Source organism: Gopherus flavomarginatus, chromosome 6, assembly GCF_025201925.1.
Source record: "Gopherus flavomarginatus isolate rGopFla2 chromosome 6, rGopFla2.mat.asm, whole genome shotgun sequence".
In the NCBI taxonomy this organism is placed as follows: Eukaryota; Metazoa; Chordata; order Testudines; family Testudinidae; genus Gopherus; species Gopherus flavomarginatus.
The window spans coordinates 73,421,316-73,435,554 of NC_066622.1; positions in this window are offsets into that span (position 1 = coordinate 73,421,316).

The following is a 14,239-nucleotide window of genomic DNA, read 5'->3' on the forward strand; positions in this document are numbered from 1 at the left end:
CTTTCAAGATTTTCTGATTGTGTGTTTCCAAGTCTTACACAGGAGAATTTGAAAAAGTAAGAAAGAGGAATCAAACCTACATTTTCTTACCGCTTTGCAACCGTAACCAGTTGGAAATCAGTCAGAATGTGTAAGAAAATGCGTTACCCACACTTTCTCTCACCGGGGAGCTTTCCTGCTGAAATTCCAATTTTTCCACGGGAAACTGTGTTTTTGATTAAACCATATTTTACATCAGAAACATTTTCTGCACAGAAAATTCTGACTAGTACTCCAAATTGGGGGTAGGGAGCAGATGACTAAAGAGGCCAGTGAGCTAATGCTAATGGAATCAGAGTAAATGCTCTAAGGGTATGTCTACACAGCAAAGAAAAACTGGCTGCTGACCCGGTGCAGTGAACTCACACTCACAGGGCTTTGGCAGCAGGACTATTTCATTTCTGTGCAGACGTCAGGGCTCGGGTTGGAGCTCGAGCTCTGGGAGCCTCCCACCCCTGCAGTGTCCTAGAGCCCTGTCTCCAGCCTGAGCCTGGAAGTCTACCCTAACAGCCCTTCAACCCGAGCCCTGCAAGCCCAAGTCAGCTGCCATTGACCCGGGTTTTTCTTTGCTGTGTAGACATACCATAAAGGGCCACATTTTCAAAAGAGCCTCAATTCTGCTGCTTCTATGACTGCACCTGCAATTTTGCACAAGTAACTATTTATGGCTGTGATTTTGCACATACAGTCACATATGCAAATGACAGAATGCAGAGAAGAGATTTACAAAGCTGCCTAAGGGTAGGAATTAATAGAAACTGGGCACCTAAATCCCCTAGGTGTCTTTGGAAATCCCAGCCAGGATGTCTAGCTAGCTGGTATAAAGGAGCAATTAGTAGTTAGAAGCCTCACTTTGAATATTTGCACCTGCCTTCAAATGACCATGCCTGCAAAAATTGCCACCAGCAGCCACTGTGAAAGTGCAGCTGCAGGAGCAATCTTAGAGGATGTCTTTGGAAATGGCTCTCTCTAGGCCTTTTCCCACTACTAACTTTGATGATTCTAGGACACTTTACTACAGTAAAAGAATGGGCCATCCACCAGCCAAGTGAGATCAATAAATATGAACCGGGACAATATGAAAGCAATGCTTGTGGAAACTCAGGGCCTGGCAGGGTGTGACTATACTGCATGGTAAGTCTGATGCATCTGTGTGCTGGGAAATTAGCTCAGGCTTCAGACTCATTCATGACTCAGGGATGTCCTTCTTGACATCCCCTGACAGCAGTGGAAGTTCACACTGAAGAGAGAGAAGCAAATGCTGCCTAGAATGGTGAGGTGGGACACAGCCAATCAGAGCAGCTGCAGGTAGCAGCCAATCTGGGCCCGGCAGGCCCCTATAAAAGGAGCTGCAGGAGAGTGGGTGGTGTGCTGGCTGGCTGAGGGAGCTATAGGACCTGAGAGAGAGCAGTGCTGGCAGAGGCCAGGGAGGGACTTGAAGGCGCTCTGGGCTGGCTGCTGGGACTCAACCAGGACAAGGCCCTGAGGTAAGGATGAAAAATGTGCTGGGGCCATGGGGAAGTGGCCCAGGGAATTGTAGCAGTGATGCTGTTTATTTAAAGACACATAGTGGGTGGTTGCTATCTATAGGGTTCCTGGGCTGGGACCCGGAGTAGAGGGCAGGCCTCGGTCCTCCCCACTGGCAAAGTGACTTGGAATTTGAAGCACCCCAGAAGGGGAATTGAACTCTTTTAGTGGCCTAGCTGAAGAGCTGAGGCCAAAAAGGCCCAAACGGGTGAAGAGTTTCCAGGGAGGGAGCTGTGGCGGATGTAGCCCCACACCAGGGCTGGGACTGCTTGCAGAGCAGGGACAATTTGAGAGATACCAGAAGGGGCTGAGAAACAGTTCAGACCAGGATACTGTGATAGGTCCTGCTGGACTGATTGAGAGGTGAGCCCAGAGATAGGGCTGAAGATTGAGGGACTTTATAGAAGGTGCTGAAATAGGCCCCCTATTGGATGTATATCCTGGAAGGGTTTTGATTTTTATTTCACATTCAGACTGTGTGACTCATCTGGAGGGCTGAGTCATCAAAGACCCACCACAAAGAGAGAGAGAGAGAGAGTGTGTAGTGTGCAGGTGCACACACTGAGATGGGGTGCTTGTGAGAGGGGAGTGTACCCCATTACACCACCTAGGTATGTATTATGATAGTCACTCTTCTTGTCCTATAATTGCATAAGTGTTAATGGGCCACTCTACCTGGAATGGTCCCTTACAATGTGTGTTAACTAGTTATGCTAAACAATTTGTTCCATCTTGTACTCCTGGGGGAACTCTGCACACAATATCTGAAATTCTGCAAATTTTATTTGTCAAAATAACACTATATAATCACACCAGTTTCAATTATTTTGGTAATTTATTTCAAAATACCTGTTAGCAAGTATGTCTGTAGCAATACAGCCACACAAATTCCCTGCACAAGTAGAGTTAAAGAAAGTCCTATGACAACCCAATTCCTGTTTCTCTGCTCCCCCTTACTTCTCCAAGCCCAGCCAGGGGGCCAGACACCTGCCCCCCTCCCTGCCAGAGCCCAGCCAATGCACCCCCTCCTGCCCCAGAGACCAGGGATCCGGACAAAGAAACAGCCTGATGCTCGGTCCCAGGCTTGCATGGAGTTTCCTGCATGCCGCCCTCTCCTTCCCTCAGGGAATGCTGGGAACTGCAGTGACCAGGAACCCTAGCTCCCTCCCCTTCTGCCCCTCCCCACCATCGGCAGTGTCTTCTATGTGTGAGCTGGGATCTGCTGGGTCCAGTGGCCCCTAGTGGTGGCCAGCAACATTGCAGCCCATTTCTGGGGGGGAAGGAAATTCTGCATGCACAACATTAATTTCTGCAAAATTCTGCATTGCACAGTGGCGCAGAATTCCCCCAGGAGTAACCTTGCTTTTTGCAGAGAAGCTAGGTCTTCCTTTCCCAGATCCAAAGAAGAGCTATGTGATTAGAAAGCTTGTCTCTCTCACCAACAGAAGCTGGTCCAATAAAAGATATTACCTCACCCACCTTGTCTCTTTCATACCTTCGGACTAACATGGTTACAACTACACTGCATACAACAATCACATACTGTTTTTTTTCCATGGGACCCCTGCTTCATTCAGTGCACAGGGTGGATGGTGCTCACTTATTGAACAGCTATTCAACATTTTGTTCTATTCTTATTGTTCAGTGTAAGATTCTAGGCCATATTTACTGCTCACTATTCAAACCCGCTCTGAAGACAGATTTATTAATTTCTTCATGATAGTCTACTTGGTAGGAAGACATTTTACATTAGAAATTGATTGTCTGCCCATTTTGGGCCTCTATCATTGACCTGCTGAGTGTGAGGCTGCAGTGATGGATTATTCAGTTATAAAATATGCATAAATATGCTGGTGCAAAAGGCCAAGCAAACGAGACCAGATTATAGTGCTTGAGCACGGCTGTAGTATACTGTGTTAACTCAGCTACCCTATGAAAGTGCAGAACTAGGGCTGCCTCGCAAGCTATTCTTCCAGAGCAGACTCTACTGTACAACTAGCTTGGACTGTGAGGAATAATTCAGTAAAACCTCTAAACAAGGGAAAACGCTTCCAGCTTTTTCAAAGGTTCAGTGTTTTTCTTGGTTCATTTCCTGGCTCAAGCTGTTAGCGTTTTCATAATCCCCAGGAGCTATCTTCCTGCAGGCCAGATAACGAACAGGCCTCTGTGCACTATGAAAGATGATGATTGTGTGAAATGCTTTTGCACCCCTACAATTTACAGAGCTGCACTGTTACGTATATGGATTTCAGAACTCAAAAGATGAATCATTTACTTCATCTTCTGGCTCTCCTGAGGAGATCCACGCTTTGCTGGCAGCCTCTCTGTTCCGTACAAATGCTACCTTTAGGTTTCCTAAGTATAATGCCTCATTTTAAGGTGAAAGGTTTTGAATGCTGAGCTTTATAAATCTGTCTCACAGCATGGACCTCTGCAGCGGAGAGAGCTACAGTTCTCATCTGTTCCAAATGGCAGAATATTTGTCCCTGGATTACCGTTGCTATTACTTGGGTTGCTGCTCATTGAAAGAGACCGGAACAACCCTTTCCCAGCCAGTATTTATGGAGCATGTCACAAGCCAAGGATTTCAGACAAACGATGCCCAGAAAATTCAGGGCCAGACACTGGAGCAGAAGAAATGAGCGGCTGTCAGGAAGCCAGTCACAGGCGAGCTCTGCCTGGTCTCAGCCCCATGTGTAGGTGAAAGCAGCCTGATATTCACTTGTTAACCCACTTGACATTTAACATAGAATAAGATGCAGACAGGAACAGCTGGCCTAAGGGGTGTATGGGGCTGATCCCCTTCCCCCACCTGCCTGAAACATCCCAGCTGTGTAGAGGCCTGATCTACTGCAGGGTGCACTGCTACCTGCTGCCCCAGGGCAGGAGTGGGAGCTCTCAGACTGCAGCAGAGAGAGGAAGCACAGGGCAGCGAATGCCACTCTAAGGGCTGATTCAGGGCATGGGGCACTCTGTTCCCATAAACCCTCCCAGCCACCTCTGTTTCTGTTTCAGATCTAGCACCCAGGCATGGAGAGGCTCTGCAAGAGGGAGGGGTGTGTGCAAAGTGGGGTGTCCTGGGCAGCTGGTTGGATCAGGGTCCAGAGCTGGGCTTACCTGCAGCCCCACCAGTGCTTTTTGACTCAGCTATTGCTGGAGGCAAAAAGCGGTCCCCCAAGAACCTCAGGGTCACATGCCCTAGCCTGTATGCATGGGCCATCGACTGGAGTCACAACCCAGGATTGACTGTTCCAGGCTGGGGTCAGATCCCACATGGGATGCAGCTCGCAGAAAGAACCAATCAGATCTGCTCAATCCCACCATGGCAGCTAGTCAGTGAGGGTTCCCCCCCAGTCATCGTGGCGGGGCCAATGACTGCTGCCAGCTGCTTCCAGGATAACATCATCCAATCCAGATGGAGCCTACTTCTTGGCCTAAAGTCAATGCTCATGCAGAGACCTCAGGAGGAGAGTCAGGGGCTGCCTGCAGGCTCCACAGCAGAGGGGGCCTGTTCTGGAGAGGGATCCAGTATGCCGTGACTGCAGAGGGAGGCACAAAAGGGGCTGGTAGTTGGGACACCAGCTCCCATGGAAATCAAATGCTGCCTTGTCATAGATCCGTCCCCCAACAGGAGCTTGGAATGGAGGACTGAGCACTAGAACTAAAGATTTGCAGAAATCAGGGCAGATTGGCAGACAACTTGTGAACAGAAAATTGTCTTGAATTTATAATCAATTTTGGGCCTGACTCATCTCTATGTTACTCACTAAATTTCAGTGCAGTTGCATAGGTGTAAAAGTGAAGTAACACACAGTGGTGAATCACAATGAATAATTAACCCATCCCCCCACCCAATATATTCTCATTGTCTGTCTATTGCCACCCCCCACACACAATCAGCAGAATTTCTATGCCATAGTAACAGATGATTTAAATATCTTAATATAGCCTTAAAATTACTAAAAAGTTGGAAGACTGGACTAATCTCACAGTTGGATTAGTTCATGTAACTTTGGTATTGTGATTGTATTTACATACACATTTGAATCAAACATGTTAGTCTAAGTGTCTTAACCAGTCAATAGCTGAGGGAAGGGTATTGTGCAAATCATGAAGGAATCTTGCCGATATGTGCAGCCTGCAAGAATGTGGACTATATCTTCTAACCAGGCACAGCAACAAAGGGGAGAATCACGGAAGTCCCACTTAGAGTCATTTGTCATACTTATGATCACTCTACATCTGAAGTGATTGATCTTTGTTCACAGATGGCGTGCAAGGTCAAAACCTGGGGGCTGGACTATCGGGCCTGTCCGAGATAGGCATTGGCTATGTTTGAAGCTTGTTTTTGCCACCTAGTACACCATCTGGAGGTGATCTGAAAACTCTTTACAGGAATTATCCAAATGGAGTGTCTTGCGCTAAGATGGTAGATCAGTGGGTTAGACACATCTATAAACTAGAGTACATGTGGCATGTCCTGGACCTTAACGAACAGATTCTGCAAGGTTACTTGTCACCTGATGTGAGAAGGGGCAATGTTGGGCAGGACTAGCAGCGAGGCCAGGTTCATCAGTCTCTTGGTAACTAAAATGGCTAAGGCACAAAATGAGTTGTATCTAGTGAGGGACACAAAAGGCAATAAGATAGTCTTTAAATACATTTGAAGAAAGAGAAAGCTGAAGAAACATGTAGGACCTCTACTTATCAGGAAAGGAGAGCTAATAATGGATGACATCAAGAAGGCTCAGGTGTTTAATGCCTATTTTGCTTCAATCTTCATTTAAAAATTGTGACCAGATACTCAACATTATTAATATTAACAACAAGGGGGAAGGAATGCAAGCCAAAACATGGAAAGAACAGACTAAAGAACTTTTAGGTAAGTTAGATACATTCATGTCAGCTGAGCCTGATGAAATTCATCCTGAGGTATTTTTAAGAAGTAGCTGGTGTAATCTTAGAACCATTAGCAATTATCATTGAGAACTCAAGGAAGATGAGTGAGGGCCCAGAGGACTGGAAAAGGGCAAACACAGTACTTACCTTTAAAAGGGGGAACAAAGAGGACCTAGTGAATTATAGGCCAGTCAGCCTAACTTTGATATCTGGAAAGTGTGACAAAGTTCCTCCTCTACCTTGGTGGGTCCTGCGCTTATTGGCAGATTTGCTCACCTCAGTGATCTCCCCAACAGTCTGGATCAACTCCTCCTGTGTCTGATCAGGAGTTGGGAGGTTTGGGGGGAACCTGGGCCCGCCCTCTACTCCAGGTTCCAGCCCAGGGCCCTATGGATTTGCAGCTGTCTATAGTGCCTCTTGTAACAGCTGTGTGACAGCTACAACTCCCTGGGCTACTTCCCCAAGGCCTCCTCCAAACACCTTCTTTATCCTCACCACAGGACCTTCCTCCTGGTGTCTGATAACGCTTGTACTCCTTAGTACTCCAGCAGCACACCCTCTCAGTCTCAGCTCCTTGTCTCTTGCTCCCAGCTCCTCACACGCACTTCCTCTCCTCTGGCTCCTCCCCATCTGACTGGAGAGAGCTCCCTGATTAGCCTGCCTCGATTGGCTGCAGGTGTTCTAATCAGCCTGTCTGCCTTAATTGGTTCTAGCAAGTTCCTGACTACTCTAGTGCAGACCCTGCTCTGGTCACTCAGGGAACAGAAAACTACTCACCCAGAGATCAGTATATTTGCCCTCTACCAGACTCCTGCACCCCACTGGCCTGGGTCTGTCACAAAAGATACTGGAACAAATTATTAAAAAATTAGTTTGCAAGCACCTAAATGATGATGTTAAGGTGTTAAATAACACTGCTCTACAGCCAAAATGCTTCTGAAATAAATGTAGTCCAACTTTACTAATTCTGGGTCACTGAGAACGAAAATGATGTTTAAAATTGTTGATTGGCTCTAGTTTTCAAGATATGCTATTGGGTCAGTATATACGACCCTTGACTTGGGAATGGCGGAGGATAAGTGAGTTACAAAGGGAAGGGATCTCAATTTAAACCAGAAATGACTAAAATACATCTTTGACTGGATCTATGAATAAATCTATGACTGGGTTTGGACAGTACTTGCTTTTTAGGCAAAACAATGAATGATGCAATCTGAAGCTGGTATTGCGTCATACATTATATGAATTGCATCATGTTATTCCTAGAAGTCATGGATGATGCAATCATAACGAAGCATACATCACTCTGCTGAACAAATTGCCCTATATCAGCTCTAGAAATCATACAGTGTCGTGCTTTCTTATTCATCAGTGTTTGATTTTGCAAAGGGACACATTTCTGTTTAGCCAAAGTGAGCAGAGATGCCTCATACTTGTATGAACAATGCAGATAACTTCTGCTATGTTTGTGGTGAAGTGACTTTTGCATCACAAAAGTGCAATATAACCACTATGGTTAAGAAAGCCTATCACCTTTCTTTTGGCTGCAAAACTGGAAATCAGGACAAGAGGTGGGCCCCACATATATGCTGCAACACTTGTGCAACAAATCTTCACCAGTGGTTGAACAGGAAAAGGAAATCTATGCCTTTTGCAGTGCCAATGATTTGGAGAGAGCCAACAGATCATACCAGCAATTGTTACTTCTGCATGGTGCCTCCAGTTGGGAAAGGTGTGTCAAAGAAGAAAAAGTGGACTGTGCATTATGCAAACTTTCCATCAGCTATACGCCCAGTACCCTACGGAGAAGGACTGCCAGTTCCTGATGCACCAGAATCTTTCTCACTTGAGTCGGAAGAGGAAGAGGATGAAACTTCTGGTCCTGAACCATCAATGTCACAGGACCCACATTTTCTCCCATCCTCCTCCTCTGAACCACACCTCATAACACAAGGTGAACTGAATGACCTTGTCAGGGATTTGGAACTACCCAAGAGTAAGGCAAAGCTGTTGGGCTCCAGACTACAGCAGTGGAATCTCCTGGCAGGCTATCAGGGCAAATGGAGCCCATCAATGCTTGCAGACTCATTGCTGGACAGTGACAAGAGATGCTCCATTTAATGAATACAAGAGACAAGCCAAGAAGCGCCAAGTAGACACTGAATAGGACTAAACTATGTACATAATAGTTTTTTGCCTTTTGTTTCATAATAAATTTTATTTATAGAACCCTTTTGCTGATTTTAAAAGTGTTACATAAACAGGACAGGTGAAATATTATCATGTAAAGCAACCATAAACACATGAAAAGACCTAGGTTTACAATTTATGATTAAAGCTCTACTATCTACACAATATACATAGACATAAAATGTAAAAACTTAAATATCTTAGAAACAGTAGCCAATCAGTTGTTTTAATTGTCATATTTGAATTCAGCACATCAAAATACATAATAAATAGCACATTCTATCTCTGAAGCAGACGACTTCTCAAAAATTGTAGACCAGTGTTATAGCCAATATGGATTTGTCAAAAATCAATCATGTCAAACCAACCTATTTTCCTTCTTTGACAGGTTTACTGGCCTAGTGGATAGATGAGAAGCAGTAGATGTGATCTATCTGATTTCTAGTGAGGCATTTGACCACAGTCCCACATGATATTCTCATAAACAAAGTAAGGAGTTGTGATCTAATTACTATAAGGTGAGTGCAACACAGAGGTCAATTGGTGATTCATTACTCTGTCAGCAACTCTTGTCAGGCCTGACACGCAATCTACACTTAACACGCTGTTGTCATGATATATATATATCAAAAGATGGCCTGTAATATATCACTGGAAAACTAATAACTCACTGATCATTAATATTCTTGCGTGGGATGAGTACAAAGTTATGGATCTGTGCTGGAGGCCTCAGGGTCCTGCCACACCTGTCCCACGAAAAGAGTAGAAGAGTTCTCCAAGCTTCATTGAGAGTCTGCGTGGGAAGCGGACAATCAGAGGCTGCAGGGAGCAGCCAATCTTGGCCAAGCAGGACCATATAAAAGGAGCCAGAGTCAGGCAGTTGCTGCTTGGAGCCTGAGGAGTAAAGACGGTGCTACTAGTGGGCTGAAGGACTTCAACACCATGGACAGCTCAGTGCTAGCAGGGACTGGAGGAGTGAGAGAGCTCCTGGCTCTCTGCTGGGCCTGAATGTAGAACAGCCCTGAGGTAAGGATGAAGCATTGGTGAAGGTTAGAGCCACAGGGAAGTGGCCAGGGATCTGAAAGCAGTTGAGTTAAAGGGACATGGTGGCATGTGGCTGCTATTCTTAGGGTCCCTGCACTGGTGGAGTAGTGGGCGGGCCCAGGTTCCTCCCATAAGCCACTGGGGAAGTGGCCTACAATTGGCCAGTGATAAACCCCCAAAGGTGATCTGAACTGTTAAGAGTTCCAGGTGAAGAGATGGGCCAGAACAGGCCAGAGTGGGCGAAAAGTCTCCAGGGAGGAAGCCCTGGTAGCACAGCCCCCTATGAGGGTCAGCAGTGCTTAAAGACTTTGTTGAACTAATACCCCAGAAGGGGTCTGTTTGCAGCGTGTTCTATACAGACTATATTGTGACTTGGCCAGAGGGCTGAGACATGAGAAACTGCCAGAAGGGTTCACCACAGACTGAAAGAGATGCAGACACATACCTAAATAAGAGGGCACTTGCAAGAGGTGGGTGCCACCTCATTACAATACCCCTGGACAAGATAATGTGTATTTGCTTGTCTGACCAGCCTGGTCATCAGCCAGAGACCAAGAAGGTGGCATTTACATAAAAGATAAACAAAGCCATCAAGCTAACTGGGGAGGAGGTAATCACTCAGCTGTTACTAGTAGGGGAGGAACTAGTGTGAAGTCTTCACCAGACCACATGGCATCTCTTTCTAGCAGGAGAAAAGGAACTTTATTTGAGGATACATTTCAAAGATTTACAGGCCTATAAAGCCAGGGGGTCTGGACCTCAGAGAATAGGCAATTGAAGCAATTGATTATATACAATAAACTATAGTAAAGTGTCTCAAGTAACATCTTTTTCTGAAAGCTGGTGACACACTGGTGATAAATATCTGTGAAATATCAATTTTTAATACTTTCAGAGGAATTTTTGAAAAGCATTGACATTATGCTTTGAAATCTGTGACCAAATACAGGTTTCTCCCAGACAGGTGTGGAAGGTAGCATGGTGGAATCAGAGAAATGGAAACCCCATTTACAGGTGAATCAGCAGGAGGATGGGAAGCCCACAGGAAGGAAAGAACACCAGGAGGTCCTCACACCTCTTAATACAGGTTCAATGAAATCTCAGAGAGATAAGGGGAAACCGAGTCATTCTGGCATCTTTCATCTAGGGAGACCAGAGAAACCAGCACCTTGTACCTCTGTGGATGGTCCCATGTGAGAGTCAGCGATGCCTGGAAAGAAAAAAGTTTAACAAAGAAAGTCCAAGGGTGACTTGCTCAGTTTAGAAGTAACTTCAATGTTCAATAGGGAACAAATAGTTGATGATGGGCCCTTCAATCTAGCAGAGAAAGATATTACATGATCCAATGGCCGGAAGTTGAAGTTACACAAATCTTGACTGGAACTAAGGTGTAAATTTCTACAGGGAGGGTAACTAACATTCAGAACAATTTACTCAGGGTCAGAGTGATTCTCTATCACTGACAATTTTCAGTCATGATTGAGTCATGATTGATTTTTTTTTCTAAATAAATCTGCTCTAGGAATTTATTTGTGGGAGTTCTGTGGCCTGTGCTTTACAAGGAGTCTGACTAGATGACTGCAGTGGTGCTTTCTGGCCTAGGAATCTGTGAATCTTTGAACAAAAATGATAAAAGGTTTTGAAAACTAGACCTGTGAGGAAAGTGGTTTTTTTTTAAAAGGGGCAGTTTAGTCTCAAGAAAAGAAGACGAGGGGGAGGAGAGGAGGAACTGATAAGTCTTCAAATATATTAAGGACTATTAAAAAGAGGCTAGTTCAGTGGTTCCCTACCCTGCTGTGCACCAGGCTCTCTGCAGAGAGCTGCTCTGGGCAAGGATTGCAGAGCCAGCTGTCATCCTGGCAGGTGTAGCGCCAGGTTCCATAACCCTCACTCACAGTCTCCCTCCACTGGCAGGCTCTGAGCAAGGCCTGCCCAGAGATCATAGATGATGAGCTTTAGATCCTGCTGACAGCACCCTCAGCACAGACGAACTCCAGCACATCTTGGAAGTGAGCAGAATGGGGAGGGTCAGCAGGGGTTTTACCTTAGCTCTGGGGACTCATAGAAAGAAGAGGCTGGAAAATCCATGTTTCTGTTGGATCCTTCCGATTATGCATTTGTGAGATGAAACTCACTAGGTGACCTTGGGGTTAACTCACTTCCCCCTTATGGCATCAGTCTTCTCCACTATCAAATCTACCCTGGGGAAGAAGGACATAAGCCCTGACAATCATCTTCACCTGTGGGTGTCTGGCCCTGGAAGCCTAAACCAACAGGACTATCTGCTCCATCACCTAAACTGCCCTTTCTTTCCCTCCTAGGGCCTTGTCCTAAGTGCTCAGCCTGGCCCCTTCCTGGCTTGTCCCTGACCTTTAAAGGACTCTCCAAGCCCCTCCCATGCCTGCTCCCCTTGGGGTCTCTCTCCTGGCTGAGCACAGACCTGGGTCCCAGTCACATGATGCTTCTTATCACATGATCCCCACACTTATTCCCTCCAGCTACATAACCTGGGCTAGGTGCAGTTGAGCTCCAACCTCTTTGGCCATCTCACCCTGGGACAGGTTGAAATTGGAAAACTGTGAGCTAACAGTAACTGTTTGCTCTCAAAGGTGCTGAAGACACAATGGAAGAGGTCCTTTGACCTGGATTTAAATTATTCCAACTGAAAGTGAATGAGAGAAAATAGGTCCAGAGTTATCTTCCTAGCAGCATAAAATGTATAGATTGATGTTCATGTCAGAAAGGACCATTATGTGCATCTAGTTGCACCTCCAGTATAACTCAGGCCCTAGAATGTCACCAAGTGGTTCCTTCAGTCAACCATAACATGGACTGAGCCAGAGCATGTCTTTTGGAATGACATCCACATGCATTAGAGCCAACTGACTAACAGAAAATCTTTCTTCTGCAGTGATTGGGGGTTAAGGGACATGGAGGAAAAGACATGGAGGCTGTGACTAAAGTTAGAGCAGCAAGGCCAGGATAACCGGGGCTAGGTCCCAGGATATCAGAAGACCTACCATTTTCTATTCTTGGCTTTGGGACCATGAGCGAGTCTCTTCACAATTGGGTGCCTTGGTTTCCCCAGCTATCAAATAGAGCTAATCAAGGTTTTATTTGTTCTTCCCATTTTCCAGGCTGGGAAACCAAGACACAGTTGAGACCTATCTACACTATAGGTCTGTGGAACATTTGTAATCTGCTGACCCCCACATGTTGTTCGGAGCTTATGGACAACACAGCTCCTAAATGTGTGTGTGTTCTGTGCTTATCCCCTATGTACCAGCAGGGCTGGAGGGCCTTTTCTTACTGTGCTGTGGGGAGCAGGTCCTGGGTACTAAGGATCTGAAGAAGCTCTCAAGGACTAATTTTTTTAAAATAATTTGTGTCAATGAACTGGGAGAAAACATACAATCACTGCTGATAAGATTGGTGGATGACAAACTACTGGCAGACTGGTAATTACTGATAGGAGAGAGCAGTGATACAGAGCGATCTGGCTCATTCAGCAAGCTGGGCCCATCCAAAGAAAACAAGTTTGACCAGAGCCAAATGCAAGGTCCTATACCTAGCAACAAGGCATGCTGGCCATACCTACAGAATGAGGAAGTGTATCCAGGAAAGCAGTGACTCTGAAAAGGATTTAGGGGCCATAGTGGAGAAGCCACTCAACATGAGCTCCTAGTGTGATGCTGTGGTGAACAGGGCTAAAGCCATCATTGGAGGAGGTGACACAGCATCAGTGAGACTGATATTGGAATACTGCACCCAGTTTTGGTATCTTCATTTGAAAAAGATATGAGAAATTGGAGCTGGGGCAGCAATGAGCCACCAAATGTTCTGAGGGCTGGAGAAAAATGCCTTCTAGTGAGCTATTGAAAGAGCTCAACCTGTTTAGCTTATCAAAAGAAGATTGAAAGGTGACTTCACTGAAATGTTGAAGTGCCTTAATGGAGAGAAAATTTGGGGTATTAAAGGGCTCTTTAATCTAGCAGAGAAAAGCATAACAAGACCCAGTGGCTGGAAGGTGAAGAGACAAATTCATATTTCAGATAAGGCACAGATATCCAACAGCGAGGATGATTCACCACAGGAACAAGCTACCAAAGGAAGTAGATGGAGAATCCACCTCTTGATGTCATTTAATGAAGACTAGATGCCTTTCTGGAATGTTTGCCCAAAAAGTAGCTATTGTGGCATACAGGAGGCCTGTGATATGCAGGGAGTCAGATTAGATGCTCTAATGGTCTCTTCTGGCCATAAAGTCTACTAATTTCTGAAAAACTGAGTGTGGCATTGGGAGCAGCCTCTGATGTTTTACTGTCTAGCCGACTTGCTTCCTAGAATGAACACTCATTGAGTAGGGTGATCCACAGGGAGTAGCTCAAACCTCCAAAGTGTCTGGCCAGCAGCAGGACATTAGCACTGCAGGGGAGGGGTGGGTATGGCAGTAACATCACAAAGGCCTTTTGCAGGACCTCAGCCGATTGGTCAGCGGTGGTGGGGAGATGGTGACCTCACAGAGAGATGCTGACATCAG